The sequence below is a fragment of the Phyllostomus discolor genome, chromosome 15 (genome assembly GCF_004126475.2).
Source record: "Phyllostomus discolor isolate MPI-MPIP mPhyDis1 chromosome 15, mPhyDis1.pri.v3, whole genome shotgun sequence".
Lineage (NCBI taxonomy): Eukaryota > Metazoa > Chordata > Mammalia > Chiroptera > Phyllostomidae > Phyllostomus > Phyllostomus discolor.
Window position 1 is genome coordinate 4,559,139 of NC_040917.2, and position 16,922 is coordinate 4,576,060.

The following is a 16,922-nucleotide window of genomic DNA, read 5'->3' on the forward strand; positions in this document are numbered from 1 at the left end:
TACTTCAAGTTCTAAGCATCTACCAATACACACTACTCAACAGTATATCTGGATACACATCTGTGGAAAACCTCAACTACTTCTCTTATGATAAAAATATCCCTGTACATGCTTCATTTTCTAGGGTCCTCACTGAAAATACCTAGGATTGCACTGGTATGCAATACCTAGATTGCAACGTGACACACACGTTGGTGGTGGAAGCCCCAAAGCATCTAGAAGCTGAGCCAGCAGTCCTAAATGAGCAACTGTCCCCTAAAGGAGCAATTTTACAAGTAATGACGGCCCGCGGCAATATCCCTCACCACCAGCACTGCACGAGGGAGTCTTTTTTTTTTTAATTTAATTGATTTTGGGGGGGGAGAAAGAGAAAAAATTTCCCCCCACTTACGTATGCATTCATTGGTTGCTTCTTATATGTGCCCTAACCGGGGATCAAACCCACAACCTTGGCGTGTCAGGGTAATACTCTAATCAACTAAGCTGCCTGGCCTCAGCTAAAAAGAATCACAATATTTTGGGCCCAGACTGGTAGTGACTATTGTCTTTTTCCACTAGTCAACGACTATGTACTGCCTTTTCTTTTGAGCGTACTATATAATTACCTAGTTCTTTCTCAAAGGATAAAGGAAAAAGCGCATCTGATAAGCTACTACAAATCCTTGGATTTTAACCCCGTGACACATGTTTATCAGTCGCTGAGCTGCGTAAATGTGTGAGTAAGAGCACTACCTAGGGCTTTCTTCTGTCCCGTTTCTCTCAAGAGAGAATTCCTTGAAGTCGGAAACAGCAAACTGACCCCTGCAGGACAGGTGGGTAACGAGGACCTGAGGACACTAGTCTCACTGCGTACACGTAGAAAAGCCTCTGTGTCAGGACATGGAAGATTCTGCTATTTTCTAAACCATTTCAAATATGAATGAATCTTAATGACATGAAAGCATTCACAGACCTCACATAATAGTGGCACACAAAAATGCATTATTCTTTAAAATAACTAGCGAGTTCAGAATATTTGAAAGGATTTTGTGTTTTAACAATTACAACAGCATCAGTGTAATTTTAAAGAGAGCAAATAAGGGTGCGAGAGGCATCCTTCAGTCCATCAACAATGCTTCACAGACCATGATATCACGTCCCTCTGTCATCCCCTGCTCTCCTGGGGCCTGCAACCCCAGGCCTCATGTTAGAGACTGGCACCACAGGTCGGGGTGCAACAGGGCTGCAGGCGGCGGGACATGGACACGACAGTCAGTCACGTCTGAATCTTATTCTCTCCCGTAGTGTGGGGAGCAGCACTCAATCACTCAATACACTGAGCCGCAAAATGTTCAAAAAGACACTGGCAGAGCAGGGATGGAGCAGCAGGGCAGAAAGACAGAGACAGGTTTATTTAGATGGATTGAATCTTGATGAAGTTATCCAGAACCATGCTGTCAGAAAACTTACAAAGAAGCCACCTAAATTTCTACATGTAGTTAAGCTGTATAAGACTCCTAAGTCTTCACCTGGGGTTCTAGATGCACCCTAGACAAGCAAATGTAACAGTGTTAAAATGGGACATCTGTCTCAGAACCAAGCAGTGGCACATACTGTCACATGTCAACAGCATGTGAGACCAGCCAAACAGGGAGCCAACGGTCTGGTTGACAACCCACTACCGCCCTGCGGGTCCACCTCCGTGGTTGGAAGAGGTCAGAGAGCAGAGACAGTTTCCTAGAGTCAGGTGTTGCCAGGCCAGGAGTCTTGCTTCCTCCCCCAAGCCTGCCTGCACCTCCAGCCCCTCCACGCAACCAGCAGGTGTGGCTAGGAGAGCCCGGTATCCCTGGGAGCTGGGACAGCACAGACTGGCATCCGTGATGGCTGCAGAGAGAGCAGCAAGACACTGGCTGCAGTGTCACACAGTGGAGGAACCAGGCAGTGACTGCACAGAGCCCTCCTGGCATGGCCTCAGTGCCACCCTGAGACCAGGCACCAGCACGAGGTCACCTGATGCAGACCCCAGTTCGTGGAGTCAGAGACACTGTGGATGGAGGAGAGACATTCACAGGGACTACCGAGGCCTGTGGAGGAAAAGGGCAAGCGGCTTCACTCTCAAGGGGAGCAAAAAGCCACAGACTCTTTCAGGACAGGCCTTTATTTCTCTCTCAGCATGTTACACACGAAGGTCCTCATTTACTATGCACAGGTTTGCTTTAGCTGGTTACCTTCTACAGAAAACAAAGGAGCCAATGCTTGCTGATCACATCACAGTAGAGGGATATTTGCAAATGAAAAGGCAAAGTGGTTGAACAGGTTATACTCATCCTTGGAAGGTTTGGTGTGGATTTTAGGAAGTTACTGTGCAGTAAATGTCCTCAATTCAGGGTGAGGGAGTTTTTTAGCAAAAGCAAGACTCATAGCAGCCTAGCTACATTGCAGGCCTGATTCCCCAAGGGAGAACCTATCCATGGGTGTGGATCCTATGCATCTCCAAGTGGGAGCTGGGCCCACGCCACGCAGAATGGTCTCCTACAGTCACCACTAACCCTCGAGGGGGTGCGGCTGGCTGCAGCAAGGTGACCACAGGCCAGAGGTTTCTGGTGTCAGGAGCCTCCCACAGTATCTCGCAAGTGTCCACCAAGAAAGTCAGCTTTAAACACCAGACAAGCTCGGTCGGTGGTCAGTGACGCTCTCGTCACTTTCTCTGCTCCCAGGCTCAGGGATGGGCAAGGAGCAGGGTGGAGGGTGGGGGAGGGCAGGGAGAGCTGCCCAGCACCCCTCCCCTGCAGGCTTCCTGCCTGGAGAGGCCTGGGCTACAGGACAAGGTGACTTAAGTTCAGATTCTCCTTTCGAACAGGGGTGGACATTTTCATCACTGAAATGACACTGTGTGACTTGAAATGACTGGGGGCATTTCACTGTCTATGTGAAAGGCCACAGGACCCATCCTAAGTAACCCAGGGGGCAGAGGTGAACCCACCCCACAGAGCAGGAAAGTAGGCAGTGGGCAAGCTGTGCTGTTACCTTCAAGTGCAGAGACAGGTAACAAATCCACCTGTGGCTTCCCCTCTCCCTCTCTCTGGCTCCTTAACAGAGGAGGAAACAACCTAGTAGTAACCGAACTTGACCACATCACACGATTTGTCACATCACTGGTCCCCAAACTTAGTCTCCCAGCCTGTTTTCCTCACGATACAACAATCTCCTTCACTTTTCAAGATTGTACAAAAAATATAACAGCCTTTTTCTACAGTACATGGGAAAATATAAGCACTAAGCAGTAGGTTTTAATTTTCCCCCATTCAGATGACACAAACCAAAACCTTACAAGGTTCTTTTTTAAGGTTTTTATTTTTTCACATTTTTTATTATTGTTCAAATACAGTTGTCTCCATTTTGCCCCCACCACTATCCCTCACCCCAGCCCTCCCCACTTCCCACCCTTGATCCTACTACCTACCTTTGTTTGGTTTGGTCCATGTGTCTGTTATAGATGTTCCTGAAAACCCTTCCCCCATTTCCCCCCCATTATCCCCTCCCCACTCCCCTCTGGTCACTGTCAGTTTGTTCTTAATTTCGGTGTCTCTGGTTCTATTTGCTTGCTTGTTTGTTTTGCTGATCTCACTTACAGGTGAGATCGTATGGTATTCCTCTTTCACCGCCTGGCTTGTTTCACTGAGTGTAACAAGGTTCTAAATAGAGACCTGTCCATATTTCTTCATTACAACACAGACATTATTTTGAAAACCAATACTGTAAGCCACACTGGGAAGCCACACACAAAGATTAGCAGTGATGCACACATGCACATGTTTACATCACAACTTCTTTGAAAATCCATGGAAACACATACCCATTTTTCCACATCAACTTTCTGTAGAAAGAAAAAGCCAAAATAAATAAATAACAAGCAAGCAAATACCTGAAATATTTCGATTACCTTCACATAAATAAACTGAAATTGTGGTCCCTGCACCAAAGTCTGCTTCTAGTTCTAAAGGATGAGCAACACTGTTCAAACTGTTAACTAATCATGTTTAATCTCCTGAAAAAAATCTCAATTAATTTGTAACCAGAACTTCAAAAGGCATTAGGCTGGAGTTGCAGCAGGTGCAAGAAATAACAATAATCCAATACAGGCAAACGAAACATGAGTATTTATGTGATTCTCAAACCTAACAGGCTTCCTGATTTAAACCACTATTTCCTCTAAGAACCTATTTAATAAAAAGGCCAATTTAGAAACACAACTCTAACTACAAACCTCCTGTGAAATAAACGTGAAATGACCCTCACACCAATCTTTATAGTGTAGCATTATGTGACATTTCACACTACGATGAAAGGCATGCCCTGCTGGAAGTCTCGGGCCACAGATAAGGATCCCCACCCTCAATAAGCAAGCTCCTGGAAGCAACTAGGCATTAAATCCAAAGTACAGACTGCTTTAAAATGTTGTGAAATGATAGAAAAATATCCACTTAAATATACAGTGGACTTGTATATTCAGTTCAATAGAATACTTAAGAGCACTTTGGTTTCTTTAGTAATTTATTTAGTCCTCAGAAAGATCTGTTCTGAGTCTACCACCAACCTCTGAATCTAAAAACACACAATTGCAATTCAAGGACAATTTACTGAATGGAAAAGCCTGGTATTCACTACACATTTTAAAGACATTCAGCCGTTATGTGAAGTTCGAGTCCTCATTTTAAATATTGACTCATTAGAGTGATGGATCTATGCCTTTGGATATTGTGGCAAAGGGAAGAGACTTAGTCCTGCCTAGTGCAGTACAGTTATCATTCGCTTTTCTACCTTCGAAAGGACAAATTCTTTTTTTTAAGATTTTATTTATTTAATTTTTAGAGAGAGGAAAGGGAGCAATAAAGAGAAGGAGAGAAACATCAGTGTGTGGTTGCTCCCCCTCTGTGAAATGTTGTGAAATGTCCCCCTACTGGGGATTCTCATGCACCCCCTACTTGGGACCTGGCCCCACGACCCAGGCATGTGCACTGACTGGGAATCAAACTGGTGACCCTTGGTTTGCAGGTTGGCACTCAATCCGCTGAACTACACCAGTCAGTGCCAAAAAGGAAAAATTCTTATATTTATGGTTTACTCTCTCCCCACAACCAAAGAAAAAAACCTCAAGGGAATATGAAATAATTTACTTCTTATATGTTTCAGGAAAACAGGATATGTTGTACTTTAAGAGGTTTCAATATTAACAAAGACACTGCATTATCCCGTCATTATTTTTACTACTAAATATTAAATATTCACTCACACACATACACAAACTTGCATCAGTGCAAAGATAAAGTGTTGTGGGATTTTTCTAAAAGAAAGGAAACTTGTAATCAAGACTCATGTTACTAGTATTAGTAACAGAAGCTCTTTAATGATCTGTATCACAAAAGAGAGAACAGTTTCTTAAGTAGCAAGAAAGTAACAATAATATAACAGAATCAATATCCAAATGCACCCCCAAAAGACTTAGCAACAGTATGTGCTGGATGGATTCCCGGCTACACATGCAAGACAAGAAAACTGGTCCACAGAATGGGAAGACCAGCTAACCTGCAATGACATAACTACACATAAGTGATACAGAGTGATTTTGTGACACATCTCTGGTGAAAATGTGAACAAGAATCATTTAATTAAATGCCTGCAGACAGCAAAAAAGGATAATGATTTATGTGGAACTAATTGAGGAAGGGAAATACTATATAAAATTCACAATCTACTTGACCAACTTTAGAGTTTAAGCAATTACCAAATCCATAAAGTATATAATACAAGTAAACACTTATTCCAATAAATTATTATCCAACTCTGTGAGATTTTTTAAAAATATATTTATCCCACTAACCAAATATTTTAACTGTAGAAAATTTAAATATTTTGTTAGATTGAAAAAAGGGCAACATCCTTTTTCAAGTGAAAATAAAATTTCCATTAAGAAAAAATATTCTTTTAACTACTAATTTGATTTAGCATAGGAAACATAAGACTACAAGACAAAAGTCAGTCAGTCTAAATTACATTATCCCATGAAAGGTGGAACAGTCATATGACACCTCTATTTGTGTATTCATATTTTAATTAATAAATTTAGGACACAGAAACATGAAGTATTCCACAACCTAAAAGGAAAAAAAAGTTTGGTTGCTTATTCCAAATTGCTTATTAAACCTATAGGTCAAATATTAAGTAGTTACTCCTTGCCAGGCTTTGAGCTAAACACTTCACATGTAAACCTACTGTCTGAATTTTACAAGTATGGAAACAAGTGGCATACAAAGATGTTACAAATCTTTCACACGTGCACACACACACACACACACACAAAAAGGCTACAGGGCTACTGAATCATGGAGCTTCACCTCGGTATTTGATCTCTGACTTCAGAGCCCCCTTCTCTCCTAAGCCACCTCTATGTATACGAAAACGAAGATACAGCACCCTTTTCTCTTTGGTTTCACAGTTTGCGGTCTACATTTAATTGGGAATTGCTTGCAGCCTATTTGACGGTAAGTGCCTCCTAATGCAATGTGTTATCGTCAAGATACGAGAATGTAAAATGCACCTAGAGACTCATAACACCAAAGACGTTATTTTGCTTCACTGTTCAAACAGCATGTCTGGTATTTTGCATAGATACATTTCCACATAATTATATCACAGCAATAAAACATCCATCATGAATATAAAGTTTTTAATATAAGAGCATACGCAACTAATTAAAATATTTAATGCATGCCTACAGTCAAAAACCCTGCTGTTAAATTTTTAAAATACTACATTAAAGAAAAAAAACACTCCATCCTATAAATAATTCTCCACTGCTCATCTTTAGAGCTTGCTAACATTTTAGTAAGTAAACAAACTCATGTAATCAGCACCAAGATCTAAAGGCCACCCTCATGCCCTCCAAGGTAACTGTGATTCATCACCATTAATTAGTTTTTTCTGTTTGGATTTTAGAAATATAAACTATATGCTCTTTTTGTCTAACATCACATTGACGAGAGCCATTGTGGTCTCACACGTAGTCATAATTAATGCATCGTCCCTCCCCTTCCACAGTACAAGCACGCTGCGATTCCTTTACCCATTCAACAGGGGGACGTTTCGGGTGTTCCCTGCCAGGGGCTGACACAAATAACTCTCTAGTGCACGTTCCTGTACACATCTTTTGGAGAATATATAAATGTATTTCTATTGAATATATACCAGGGTGGAATTACTTAGTGAGGGATTTATAAATATTTAGCTGTAGCAGATACTGCCAAAAGGATTCTCAAAGTGGTGGTATAAATTTATACTCTCATCAGCATCCTACCTACTGGGTGTCACTATTCTTTTCAGTTCTGGCTCCTCTGGTGAGTGTGCAGTTCCCCAGCACAGCCCTAATGTGCAATTCTCTGGCGACTGCTAGGATAAAGCACCGTTTCACACACTTTTAGCTATTTCAGCATCTGCTGCTGTGCAGTATTTTGTTCAAGTCTTTTACCCATGTTTTCTTATTAGGTTTCCAATCTTCTTTCTTACTGATTTGTCAGAATTGCTCATATTTTCCCAGTATTCTACTCCTAGTCTGTGTCTTTTCAGTCTCTTACTGGTAACTCCAATGACACATTCTTAATTATAGTACAATTTATCTGCCTTTTCCTACATGCCTGGTGTTTTTTGCCATGAAGAGATCCTCCTACATTACTTCCTGGAAAGTATATTATCCTACCAGTCACCTGAGAGTTAGAACCTACTTGGCACCGACTCTTTCTTTCCTCCCATCTAGTCACTCAATGACCTAGCAGTTTCACAAGCCTGTCCTCTCCCCACTGGGCTGCAACGCCACCCACGTCACTAATGTCTGGATCTGTTCATGAACGCTAGCCTATTCTGGCCTATGTTCCCACATCTCTGCTAATACCGCACTCTCTTAATTGTTACAACATCAAAATAAGCCTTGACATCTGGTGGTCAAAGGCCACAGCTGTGCTCTTTCCTTCAACATTGTATTCGCTAACACTGGCCCTCTTCCTTTCCTGTAATGTTGAGAATCAACTTACAAATTCCCATGCACAAGAAAGAAACCCTGCTGAGAGAGCGCGATGGACTCTGCCCCGGCCTGCAGATCAGTGTGCAGAACAACCACCTCTCCAACGCTCGGCCTTCCAGGCTGGGGAAGGTGTGTACTCCTCCTCTCTCTTTCTCAGTCTTCCCTAATGTTTATTATACTAATGTCCCTCATGCTGACCTGGGTTCACTTAGAAAACTTTACTTTGTAAGTGCTGTCTGCTAGTGCATACAAATGTAACTGAAAACTTGTCTTGACCAGTGACTGCACTAAATTCACTCACTAACCCCACTAGTGGTCACTTTCACCACATGTATGGAACACAGCTGAAGCAATTCGGGATTTCGAAAGTTTACTGTTGTCTCTATCAGATTAAAGAAGTTTCTTTGCATTACAAATGTATTAGCTTTATTCTTAAATTTTTTAAGTATCTATTAAAATATATCATTTCCCCCTTTTTCTCTTCATATATTGAAAGACATTAATTGATTTTGTAACTACATTAAGGAGACTTGCACCCCAACTTGGTTGTAATGTTCTATGAGTTTAAATGTCCATGAATGTGATCTGCTAATAATCTGTGGAAGATTCTGCATCTATGACCTTGGCAGATAATTAGTCTGTGGCTTTTTCTTGTAGTCTTTGTCAGGGTTTAGGATCAGGGTTATGTTGATCTCATAAAATTAGGTGACAGTGTTCTGAAAGGCTGGTACTATTATTTCCTCAAATATTTGGTTGAATTAATCAGTGAGGGTTTTTGTGATAATGCTTTTACTTACCAATTCAATGCCTCTAATAGATATAAGACAGTTCAAATTTCCCACTTATTGTATGAGGGAATATAAATTATATTTTTCTAAAAATAATAATAAACTCCACATAATAATAAATCTAAACCGTATTATCTGGGAAATTTTAAACTAACTGGAATAAAGTTATTCGATATAGTCTCTATTTTCTAATTGTCTGAAAGTTCTGCAGTGATTTCCTCTTTTTCATTGCTAATATTGTTAATTTTATATCCTCTCCCTTTCTTCGTCTTCATTCTTTTACAGTGTCATCAATTTTATTAGTCTTTTCAAAGAAACAACTAGTAATGTCATTTAACAAGGAATTAAAAGAAATCCATATTATGCACTTTTATTAAAACAGTGTCGTTGAGATGTGTCAGTTACATTTTAACAAGCAAGCCCTGAGTCTCGCCCCCTTGATGGTGGAGGGTGGAGAAGCTGACATGTACCAAGAGCCCACGACACTTCGCACACCTGCTCTCTTTCCTGCAACTCTTCATCTCATCAGTGAGCCAGGGGTCTTTGTTCTTCTTCTCCATTTCTACTTTCTACTCATTTTAGATAAATTTAAAAACACAGAGTTAAGAATTCACTGGACCTCAAGCTGACATATCTAATTGCTTCCAGAAGGAAGTGATTTAAAAATGGAAAATATAATATATTAAATTAGGAGAACAGATGTGTTATTAATGTTGGGGAAATTATAAGAAAAAAAACACCTCTCCACACAATAGAGAATGTGATTCATATTTTAAACTACATGAGATCACAAAGGGTTTTTGTGGGAAAAAAAACAAATTTAATTAAGCAAATGAAGTCACATAAGTAAGTTCAGTAATTCACTGAATTATACTCTAGCCCAATTTCCTAGCTTTATTCTGATTTTGGTATTAATCAGACAAAACCCTTACATTTTTTGGATTTATCAAACAATGAAACTGATTTGCACAAAATGGTAAATTAATCAGTCACACTTCTCGGGGTAGGGAGATCAATGTTAACCTAAAAATAAAAAGCCAAAGAAAACTTGGCAATCTCCCAAACTCATGTCTTTGACCTAACTCAAGGAAAGCATTTAGAATTTTCATTCAGAAGTTTAAAGTTTTTCTTTTCAAATTTAAACTAGATAGTAAGGGAATAAGAGCTGCTTCCTAAATTACTCCCATTTTAAAATAGGAACAGTTCCTGCCACACTTTTTAAATTGCTCTCTGAATTTGTCCCAATCCTCAGGAACATATATGTACACTTCTGAATTTAAAATTACCCATACCTCCTTTTCCTAAGCACACAGTATGTTTAAATGTCTCTTGCATAAACTTTAATGTTGACAAACTGAGATGGAAGAGTAGTTAGCAAATAACATAGTAGTTCCCATCCACATAAGCTCCATTGAAATTAACATCTGATTACATGCAACAAGTAAATTTATTTGGGGGAAATAGTCAAAAAGAGAATGGACAATTTGTGAGGGGGAAAAGCAATGAGGTGGAACTGGCCCTATTAAATGTTTAAACGTTTCTAAAGTATGGTGACCAGCCAGTGAGTGCCACATGGGCACAGGCACAGATGGCGTGTGCAGCACTCTTCAGTCAGAGCGCCACCTGCTGGTGTCCACACTGAGTGCGACTGGAGAGGCGGGACGGTGAGTAAGGCAGCAACCACCATGCTGTTGGAAAAAAACTACTCAGATCTAATCTTAAACAAACTCCAGACAGAACTACTAGGAACAATAATAAACTTCATATAATAGTAAGGTCAAATAAATTCCAGATCTATTCACTATTTTAAAAAGTGATGGGTGAAAAGAGAAAGACTGTAATTTTATTTTTTATTTTTTATCATCACTTGAGAACACACTTATTGATTTTAGAGAAAGGAAGGGAGGGACATAGAAAGGGAGAGAAACATCAATGTGAGAGAGAAACATTGATCAGGTGCCTCTCATACATGCCCCGACCAGGGACCATCCTCATTTGTGCCCTGCCTGGGGGTGAACCCACAACCCAGGCACATGCCTTGACCAGGAATCCAATGGGATGATGCTTCAACCCACTGAGCCACACCAGCCAGGGCAAGACAGTAATTTTCACAGAACGATTTGATGCAATCCCAATCAAAATCCCAACAAGTTCTCTTGTGGATATTAACAAACTGCTTCTAACTTTACACAGGAAGGCAGGTGACCAAGAAAACCAAACCCAGCATAGAAGGGGAGGAGGAAAGTAGGAGACCGACACTGCCCACCATCATGACTCATGCAAATCTTCCTGACCAGCACATTTGACACTGGAGAAAAATAGACAACTACATCAATGGAACAGTATAGAGCCCAGAAAAGGATATGCATACAGCCAACTGATCTCTGACAAAGGAGCGAAAGTAATTCAATGGAAAACATATCTACACGCAGATCTCAACCCTTAGCAAAAATTAACTCAAAATGGACCACAGACTTAAAGGAGCACACAAAAATATAAAATTCCTAAAAGATAACACAGGGTAAAATCTAGGTGACCTTGGGTTGGTGATGACTTTTTAGATAGAACACCAAATGGATGATCCATGGAAGAAAAATTAATAAGTTAGGATTCATTAAAATCAAATCTTCTGCTCTGTGAAAGACACTGTTAGTCGAATGATAAGATGAGCCACAACTGTGAGAAAGCTTTATAACACACACATCTGATAAAGGATTGGTGTCCAGGATATGCAAAGAACTCTTAAAACTCAACAAGAGGAAGATAACCCAATTTAAAATTCAGCAAAATACCAGAACAGACATCTCATCAAAGAAGATATACAGATGGCAAATAAACATATGAAAAATGAAAAGATGCTCCACGACATATGTCATCAAAGAAATGCAAATTAAAACAATAGGATACCACCACACCCCTATTAAAATGGCTAAATTCCAGAAAGCGACAATACCAAATGCTGACAAGGATACAGAGCAACAGGAACTCATTCATGGTTGGTGTGAATGCAACAGGCAACAGCCACTTTAGAAGACAGTTTGACAGTCCTGCAAAAGTAAACATAATCTTAACATACAATCCAGCAATAGACACTCTGTGGTGTTTACCCAAAAGAGTTGAAAGCTTGTATCTTCATGAAAACCTGCACACAAGTTTATAGCAACTTAATTAATAATTGGCAAAACTTGGAAGCAACCAAGATGTCCTTCAGTAGATAACTGGAGAAACAAACATGGAATATTAGCCAATAAAAATAAATTAGTTATCAAGCTAGGAGAAGACACAGAGAAACCTTAGATGCTTACTACTATGTGAAAGAAGCCAGTCTGAAAAGGCTACATACTGTATGATCCCAACTGTACCACATTCTGGAAAAGGAAAAACTATGGACACAGCAGACGTTCAAAACCATTACTTCAGTAGCAGAAACAGAATTTTTAGAACCTTTCAGACCCTTCATTTCTGGTTTGTAAATTCTATTAATCTCTCAAGTTGGCAAATATTTATTGAATATCTGCTCATGTCCCACATGCATTGCCCTGGGTATTGGTGGGACAGCAGGTGAACACAGATTCAAAGCCCTGCCCTCATAGGGTGGGCTCTGTCCTGGGGACAGGCCGCTGTTAAAAACATTGGAATAAAAATAAAAACAAAAACAGAAATGCAGGTCAGAAGGTAGTAAGTGCTTTGAAGAAATCTTGAGCACAGTAAGAAGGAGTGCTCATTAAGAGTGGGGAGTACCACTTGACAAAGACCAGTGAGAGACAAGTATGCTCTCAGGTTAGACTAGAAGGCTTTAGGAAGATAAAACTAGAACTGTAGGAGAATAAAAATTAAAGGCAGTTGCCTCAATAAATTATCAATCTTTCTATGCCACTGGTACATTCAGGAATAGTTTGTCACATAAATGTATATCTGATTCATTTACTATCAGATATTTATATTTTAAAATATTGTTTAATTGTAAACACAAAAATACCTGAAGAAAATGTCTAAATTCAAGGACATTAATCAAGTAAAATAATCTATCCATTCAAGATTCATAATCTAAAACAGGAGTAGCTCTGCCAGGTGATCAAATTACATCTGATTAAATTGGCCTCCTTACTCAGTTTCAGGCTGGATTCTCTGGAAAACACAGCATTTAAAAATACACAGGAATATGTCATATCCACAGCTTCGGAGTAGAACGTAGTCCTTCTAGAGACAGAAAGACAGTGATGGGAAGATGGATGTTTCAACCTCAAAGGCCCACATTCACATACACAAGTGGTAGACGAAGAGTGTTGCTCAGTGATTACTTTTGGCTACAAGCCCTGTTGGAGATTACCACCACATCCACCTTTTAAATCATGCACCAATTTCACAGTGAAGAGCAGGTATGTGATTACATGCAGAGGCTTTGGCCACAATGCTGACTAACGACCCTGTCAAGTGAGTAAACGTGTTAACTGATTAGCAGCATTGTGGCTCAGTTCCCAAAGCAGTGTTCCTGCACTGCCACCAGGGGCACTCCCAAACAGCTGGGGAGCAGGACCCAGCCTCTTAGCATAAATGCTAAGTTACAATGGCTATTTGAGAATGCGGTTTCAGTACGATAGCTAGTAACATCACAGTGTCCACAACACAAACAGATTAGTCCATTGTACCTCTCACAGAAACAGAATTTTTCTATCTCTGGACCAGCTGAGGACACCACCCATTTGGGACAGGATGTACACCTTTGTGTGGGGATGGGGTAAGTAGCAGTTGGATGAATAATTAGAGCTCCCTCCTCTGCACTCTCATTGAACTATCGAAGCATGTTTCACCCCCATTACAATTATTCACTTGCCTTCCGCTTCACTATAACATTGCTAAGCAAGGGTGCATTCTCACCCATCTCTGCATCTCCAGCCCAGAATTCACAACAGAACACAGTCCCGTTTCAGAACACCACATGATTCAGTGAGTGAAGAAGGGACGGAGGTTTTCCATTTCCCAGCTGTTCAGACAACTGGACACAGACTTTGATGGCTTTCCCTAGATACGGATTTAACTTGCTGGACCAAGATTGGCACAAGAACCTGGAGGATCCCAAATTTGATAAGTAACTTCATTCAGGCATAAGGGTGTTAACTTCATGACTGCTTTGTATCATTGCAAACAGTGCTAGAAATTATCCAACACTCATTTACACATGTAACCATCTTTCTTCTTCTTCTTCGAAAATAAAAAAAGTTCCTGCTTCCGTATAGCACCCTGTCCTCTCCCTCCCCAAGCTCTGCGTCGGTGTGGCGCCCGTCTCTGTGCCAATAAATGACTCTCATGAGCATGCTGCAGTGGGCACAAGGGGACACTGACCAGTGGAATCCTGGGGAAAGCTCCTTTCTCCCAAAAACGAAAGAAAGTCAGCTTCTTCTCATGCCTGCAGATGGTTTTAATTTGGATCTCACCCCTGAAACTGCAGCGGCCGTGCTGCAGTCATGCGTGAGAACCAAGCCGACAGCACGGAGAACACAGGAGAGAGGTGGAGATGTGCGGAGCCAGTCTCTTCCTCACACTGGGATTCATGTCCTCTGGGCTTTCAGTGTCCTTGCTTTTTTTAAATCACATATGGTTAAGTTGGGGAAGATAGCACAACAGTCCATGATACAATAATACATAATACAATGCCATTGTGCAGAACTGAGGCAGGACAGTAAGAAGCTAGGAAAATTCCTGGCCAAGTTGAATGGGGAAACTGAGGCAAGAAATTAAACAAGGCCAAGCAGTTTGAGCAACTTACAGCCAGCTGGTGAGCTGCACATCTCCTCTAACCAAGGACACTTGAGAGCCAATGGCCTATCCCTCTCCTCCCTGACCAAAGAATACACAGCCTGCCTGGCCATGAACCACAGGTATCCTAGAAAGAGACATATGCTAACACCAATGGCAAAAGAGAGACAACACCTGAACAAAAGGAGCGAGCTTGGGGAGAAGCTGCGTGACTCCCCTGTCCACTCCCCCTCCCAAGAGAAACAGCACCTCTGCAGGTCTGTGCTCCCCCTAGGAACTCTCCCTCCCAAATCCCCACGTTTCCCCTATATAAACTTGCTTCTGAAAGCTCAAGGGAAGGTGGATATTAGGGCTTTAACCCACTACCTTCTCCGACTGGCCTCTGATATTAACAGAAGCTCAATTACAATCCAATCATTCTCTCTGCTTTTGGCTGGGGAGTGGCAGGCACCATGAGCCCCGGACTCGGCTGCCCTCCAGTTTCAAAACTCTTCTTATGGAAGATGTTCTAGATGAATACAAGCCAATCTTTTAGCCGTGGTTATCACTGGGAAAAGGAAGGTTATGAGGGACATGTTTTCCATTTATGCTTTCCTATATTATTGTTATGAGAACAAAAGATTGAAATGGTTCTGGAATATAAACTAAAATTTAAGTATATTTTTATATTGGATGCATGGTAGGCATAATTACTTTTTAAAAAATATTTTTAAATTTATTTTTAGAGAGGAGAAGGGAAGGAGAAAGAGGGGGAGAGAAACATCAATGTGGGGTTGCTTCTTGCACACCCCCTACTGGGGACCTGGCCCGCAACCCAGGCATGTGCCCTGACTGGGAATTGAACTGAAGTCCCTCTGGGTTGCAGGCCAGCGCTCAATCCACTGAGCCACACCAGCCAGTAATTAGGACACTAATTACTTTCAACAATATCACTAATCACACAAATAAAGATCCAATGACTGGTTGATTGATTAACTGGTTTAGAGCCCCTACCTATCCCAGGCAGGCATTTGCTGAAATGCAAGTGAATGTTGTGTGGTATTACCTTTCTTTACTAAGAACCTTCGGTCTTTGGTCTAGTCTCTCCAGAGGCAGATATCTACTGTCCTGAAGGCATTTAAAAGCATAATCACTGTTTTACACACCCACTGTTTAACTCTGTATTTTAATGGAGACTTGGGTGTGCAGAGCAGGAACATGCTGAAAGTGGATGAGTAACATCAAGTGTCGAAGGAAACAGCACATCCTTCCAGCGAGTCATTCACCCAGCACGTTCGGAGACTTGCTTTGACTCCAGGCCAGCACCCAGTCTATTTACACTTCATCTTTCCTCCAAACTGCCCCAACTCACTTGGTCAATATGAACTCAGCCAGGGGGACAGGACATTAGCTCTCTGAATTCCGGATCCTTGGCCTGTCTGCCCAGGGGTTTTTACAAGCAAGTCTTTCAGATGCAGTGCCCTGGACAGAAGCCAGAACACCAGAAAAGTAAGGGCACAAGAGAAATATTCAGATCCACTTTTGGAACTACTAAATATATACTAAACATATACTAAAAAACCTTCAGAAAATAAAGTCTTTCAAATGCAAAGTGTGTGTGAATCCATGAATTGGATATAGAAAAGAGAATGAAATTAAGATCAATTAGTTTACAGGAAAACCAGGTTCCTGTCAAACCAAGTACACTTTTCAGCCCTTATGCAACTAGATTTCTGATTTTTATCTGATCTCTTCAGTAACAGCTATTGAAACTTTGCATTTCCACAAGGAATGAGCCAACTATGGGCACCCGGAGCAGCACCATCCTGACCCCTAACCTGTGAATATGCTGCACAAGAGTGTGTTTGCCTCTGGCTTTCAAGACAGAGGACAGGTCCAGAACCAAGACTGTGACCTAGACAAGGCCAGGAACCCAGTCTCCCCAAGAGCCCAGAAGAAATGCAGTTCTGCTGCCACCTTGATTCTGGCCCAGTGAGACTGATTTTAGATTTCTGACTCCAAGGACTGTAAGAGAGTAAATTTTTAGCATTGCCCTGGCCAGTGTGGTTCAGTTGGCTGGAGCATCATCAATCTCCAGTCAGGGCACATGCCTGGGTTGAGGGTTCGATGGCCTGTTGGGGCACATACAAGAAAGCAACTGATCAATGTTTCCTCCACATCAATGTTTCTCTCTGTTTCTCTCTCCTCTCTCTTACTCTAAAATCAATGAAAAAAATGTCCTTGGGTGAGCAAAAACTAAATTAAATGAACTGAATGTAGGCAGCTTCTGTGACGATGCCCCCTGTTCTCCTCTGAGCTCTCAGATGTCTCCCCTGGGGCCCCCC

At 41.3% G+C, this 16,922-nt stretch overlaps 1 protein-coding gene and 1 long non-coding RNA gene across 2 annotated transcripts in view; both read right to left on the minus strand.

Annotated features, from left to right (window-relative positions):
* The window catches only part of RYR2 (ryanodine receptor 2), a 533,272-nt gene that overhangs the window by 331,080 nt on the left and 185,270 nt on the right, over positions 1-16,922 (minus strand).
* On the minus strand, positions 1,498-3,364 carry LOC118498270. Its single transcript, XR_004900794.1, has 2 exons — positions 2,522-3,364; positions 1,498-1,989 (listed from the first exon to the last, which is right to left on the minus strand). It is a non-coding gene; the product is annotated as an uncharacterized LOC118498270 (long non-coding RNA).